Raw genomic sequence first — 6,148 nt, forward strand, 5'->3', positions numbered from 1 at the left:
AAACAATTTTTGAATATTTTATATCTTTATCAAAGTTGCATTTTCAATAACGAAAACCTTGTTGGCAATACAACGATATTCGAGTCATCTTACAATCTTATAAAAAGAAAACGATTGCACATAATTCTGCTAATAAAATAAAAAATTCTTGACACAAGTATTAAAAGGAGCATTTTTTCCGTAAGAATTTTTTGTTCATCTGCAACATAAATAAGACTGCGCACGATATAATGTTTAATAAATAAATATTTATGTATTAAATTAATTTAATGTAAAAAATAATACTTATTTTTCAGTTAATTATGCTATTTTACAAATTATTATTTAAAATTTATGAGATAGATATACATTTTCTGAATTTCTAGCTTTAATTTCTAATTTATTATAAAACGAAGAAAAACAGAAAATTGTGATTTGCGTCATTGCAATTACGTAAAAAGGACAAAGGACATTAATTACATAATTGTATTATATATCAAAGATAGTTAAATATATTAAATTGAAAATTAGATTAATGAATAAAGTACGATTTCTTTTATATTGCGTATATGTCTATAAATTCGAACACGGATTAAACACGTGTGTATTGTGATCAACCACGTGCATTTGCACGTTCAAGACAGAGATTTACATAATGTCGTTTCATGCACAAGCGTATGCAAAAATAAGAATAGAAACGTAACACAAGTATAGAAATTATTGATCACTTTTAAACTCAAATCAGAGCACAATTAATCACAAATTGCAATTAAATAAATCTTTATTTCATTCTTTCTTTAAAATTCCCTCTTTTTTTATTATATTCATATTTACTGATGGAACATATTACATATTTTATTATAGAATATATTACATGATTTTTCATTTGCTTGTTTCATATTATTATATGTGTCTTATTATACGCTACATCCAATATTTTCTTTATATTCAATGCTGTGTATCCACATGCATATGTGTGTACGCGCGTTATGTCACTGGCCCGTGCGAGAACAACGAGCTTCTCGAGTATGAAGTTTGCCAAGATGATGCCCTGGTGTTTTATAGTTTTGAGAATAATGAGTGTTTAGTGCTTTCGCATGCTGTATTTAAGCGATATTATTTAAACAAAGGAAGCTTACTCTTTCTCACGATACGATTTGTCATAAGCGATATTTTAGACATGGAGAGTCACATAATTCGAGTCTGACCACATGACTTTTTAATTGTTTTATTCACACTTTTACATTTTTTTTCGCTGTGCTTAACCGATTATGTCTTTATATACTTGAGTAACTATTTCTGACAAAAATAAAAGATAATGGTATGTTCGATAATATTTCAATACATACTAAATCTCTGATTATGCATGTTAATTACTTGCACTGATATTTATTAATTTATTGTTACAGAAATTCTTTTCTCATGAAAATGTAAAACATTGATTGTCGAAATTTAATAAGACAATATTAAGAGTTTTTTGAAAATTCAAACATTTTTTCTTAAATCAAATATGTATTTGGTCCTAAAGTAACAGGATATTATTTAAATTAAAATATATTTTAATCTTTTTTAAGATACGTTATTTATTAAATTATAACTAGTAACTATGTGGATTATAAAAATATACATACTTTTTCTTCATTTCTAATGCATTGTCTAAATGCAAATTATCTTTCGCGCGTGATCGCCTAACATTGCTAGAAATACATTGTTATGATTGTGGACAAAAGTCTGAGCATATTATGCATTGCAACCTATTTCTAGTTATTAAATGTACTCAAGTTTCTGTTTACAATAAGAAATATTTTTGTAAAACGTCTAAAGGTCATTACTCTCTAAATTCTGTATTTTTTTTGATAAATGTTTTTCAATCATAACTTTAATAATTAAGAACTTAAAAGTATAAATAACTCTAATTTAAAAAAATATATATAAAAATAAATAATAATTAATTTTTTAAATTTAAAATAATTTTAAAATGTATTCTATAGTGTGTGTCTAAAAAGAGAAAAAGAAAGAAAAAGAGACGAGAAGAGAAGAGAAGAGGAGAGAGAGTGTGAGAGAGAGAGAGAGAGAGAGAGAGAGAAATATTATATATTAATAATGTACACGAAATAATACAAATATAAAAAAATATAACATTTAAATAATCTACAGATATATAAAATAACGGTTAATTAAATTAACAATTAAAAAAATCAAATATGTTAAAATTTTATAATTTAAATACTGGAAAGAATTCTAATATAAGTTTATAATGAATTTATTTACCACTTGATCATTTTATATATAGCTCAATGACAAATTTATTTATCTGTAATTTTTTATTTCTGTTTAGTTAAATGAGACTTTATTTATCAATATATTCATATGTTTAATTTTAAAAGATATTTAAGGCAGATAATTATTTTCAATAAAAATGTTGATTAGAAATTATTTGAGTCGCGTCATCGTTGGACTAATAAGAAAGATAAAATGTCGTAAACATGTAGCATTCTTATTATCTAACGGGCGTGATATTCTAGGACGCGCGCCGGTTGCAAATGCGATCATTTACAACGATAGACGTCAATGTTGCGAAGCCGTAACCGTCTTGCCTGTGCGCCGTCGATTACAATGATTATATAAGTATGTACATGCTGATACTTATATTGGCTTACAATAATTCTGTTTTTTTTTCTAATTGCCGAAGCGTAAAATATTTCAAAACTTTAAAGCTTATTTTTGTTTAATAAAAATTTTTTATTTTTAAACTGATAATGTGTGATACTTTTCTTACAATTAAATTAGATTGAAGACTTGAATTTTGCTTATTAGATATTTAATTAAAATTTTATTAAAGATTCGTGATTTTATTCTGAAAATATTAATTTATACAGTGGAACAATTTATTTACTATAATAAAAGATTGTATGTTATATAGTAAAATTTTGTGTTATATTTTTAAATATTTTTACAATATAACATCTAATGTTTAATTGAGAAATTATTTTCCTTATTTCAGAAATACATCGCGGAGCAACTGATTATTTATTTGTCTTCGCAAGACGATGAAAAGAATAAAGTGCTTACACAACATGCCGGCTAGATTCTTATGCCTATCCTCGTAATAATGCAATTACGAAAATGGCGCGATTACGCCTCTTTAGGCGAGCGTGACTTATAACAGAGAGTATTACCAGCAGGACACGAAGCTAACATTTCTTTTCGTGAATAACACTGCGTTTTTTCGTGCGACATTAGAATAATCCGTTATTACAAAACCATATATTTATTGAGAAAAATTTATTTAATTTTTCAGACAATGAAAACGAAATCTGTAGAATGATAATACGAAAGGTCGAAAGCGTGCAAGAAAAATGGTGTTAAACGGTTGGTGTTTGTCAAAAGTTCATATTAAATGTATAACATGAAATTGTATTGTTTTGTTTACATATCTGATTAAGATAATTTAATCTATATTATTATATTTTTTCAAGTTGATATATAATTTTTATAATAATTTTAGCATAAATATTTTTATTTCAAATCAAATACATTCAATTCAAACATGTATTGATTATATAAAAATTTTTATTCTTAATTTGTAGTTTTAGGTAAAGCGGAAATTTTTGTATTATGATATGTCTTTATTAATTATTCAAATTAATTATCAATATTATACAAATTTGAGAATCTAAATTGTTAAGAATTTAATTATTTGGCTTACTTAAAAGACTTAATTTTAATGCATACTTTAAATCAGATAAGAATTTATTCAAACAAAAAGTTATATATTATATCATCTTTTTAGCATTGAACCATCGACATATTTAACTGTTTATTATAGAGCAGAAACATATTGTATTGCGTAATCAGGTTTACGATAAAATTCAAGTGAGCCGGGGGGGTGATCTCACTTTACAACTCAAATTTGCGCAACTCGAATGGAAATATGATTTTAGCAGCTGAACTGTTTTCGAAGAGGAAAAATGCCAAGAGTTGCACATAAAATATTCAGAATACAATTTAAAAATCAAATACTTATCTGAATAGTACGTTATTAGTAAATTTTATTAACTTCGTATTTAATCCTACATGTACAGAATGATATCTCTCCTCTGATTAAGTATAAATAAATTATTAATATTAATAATTTATGCGAATGTCATTTAATAAAACTGGTTTCTCCTTATAAAAAATAATTTTTAACGCAATAATTAATAAAGTTTTTGCAAAAAATCATCGATTTAATAAAAATAGCTTTTCTTTAGTTTTCAATAGTGTAATTTGTGTTTTTACTAACATAATAACGTCCGTAATAATTTCATGTGGTATGTGTGTGGTAATGTTTGTGCAAGTACCAATCATCAATTAGTCAGAGATGAAAATCTCTCTCGGAGAGATCAGTTTTCAACTGATGTGATTGATCTTCACTGAAACGTCTTATCAAATCGACAATCTACTTATATATCTACTCATATATAATTACTCATATGTAATTAATTACACTTGTTTATTATCTCTATTTTACTTGCAAGTTTTCGTTTTTTAGATATATCACTTTTTATCGTACATTGCAGAGATTTAGCGTTATCGTTATATTGCAATCATTTTATGATGCAAAGCTGCAGATATTGCTGCAGATATTTTCTTCTATAGATCCATTTCCCCCTACAGGATTTCGATAAAATAAACATGCACATAGACATTCACTAGTGATTTATATGAAACGCGATGTGTCTATGTTCGCGTGGGCAAACTCAACTGGAGGAAAGCGTGTTTCTGGATGAAGCGTGTTGAAAATCAATTGGTATCGATCTTTCGTTCAGAATTTGTTACATTTTAATGCAATTGGTTAATGTATTGTAAAAACATGATCGTACAATTGCAAACTACTACTGATAGTGATACTTCTTCAGAGTGGTTTCACATGCTTTACGAAATATGGTGAGCTGTAAGCCGGATAGTTTTACAAGTTGGAACAAGAACTACTTTTCAATACTAATTGCTGATATAAATTTATAATTATAATATTTATATTTATAATTATAATATTTATATTTAAAAATTTATTAAATGTGTATTATAATTTCGCTAATATATTTATATTTTAACCTAATATATTTATATTATAAAATTATTATTTATATTTTAACCATGTTAATGAAAAATACTTAAACTTCAATTTTGCAGTTAATTTTTATTTGTATCCTATATACATTTTGCCTACAAATTTATTATTTATAATCGGAAATTCTTTTTGGATTTTAATGTTCTAGTTTAATAAGGTATTAGGTATTATTATTTACATTTAAAGTTCAAATTATATGTAAAGTTTATACGTTTCTCTAACCGGATACGACTGGTCAATAATATGTCGATAAACATGTCAAATATCTTACTTGATATGTCCATTTTACTATGGTGAATAACAGAATTGTGTCACGCAACTTCAGTTATCTGAAAAAATATTCGTACTTATATTTATATCGAGACACCAACGATTGCTTTTTGAAATCTTTTATGAAAGCCTGAAACATTGCACATATTGTGTCATCTTGATTTCTCGCAATGATTTTCGCTGAGGTGGGCCACGAAATACGCTGCGAACCACGAAACTTCGCACACACGAAGCTTAGCCACACTCGTTACATAAGCGAATAAGCGATTACGTGCAAGTCCTGATATGTTCTTCCGAATTTTATGAGTCTTTCTCTCTGAATTATCTTTTCGTTGATTCTATAACGTCAATTTTACTGAACACAATATACTTGTCGTATAATTTTTTATAAATTTTCTTCTTGTAAGTTTTTTAAATTCTAAACGTATTTTTTTATCATATTCATCATATCATATTTATTATGGCAACTTTATTTTTTATGTTATTATATTTTATGATAAAAATTAAACAAAAACAGTCAAATATATTTCATTACTATTGTTTTTGCATTTATTAAAATTACACTTCAATTTGGCGCTATCGATTTTGTAATTTGCAAGCTAAAGCAATTAGAAACTTACGTGACTGCTGACTAACGCTGAACTTAATCGTTACATAATCGGTCGTTTAATATCTACGCAATGCGCGCGCGAGTGAACGTATGTAACATCAAGGTTGACTAAACTTGAGGTAACATCAAAAATCTTGCGTAAGTCATTCACGCAAAAGTTCGTACCGATAACATCT

This window comes from Atta colombica, unplaced genomic scaffold, assembly GCF_001594045.1.
Source record: "Atta colombica isolate Treedump-2 unplaced genomic scaffold, Acol1.0 scaffold226, whole genome shotgun sequence".
Lineage (NCBI taxonomy): Eukaryota > Metazoa > Arthropoda > Insecta > Hymenoptera > Formicidae > Atta > Atta colombica.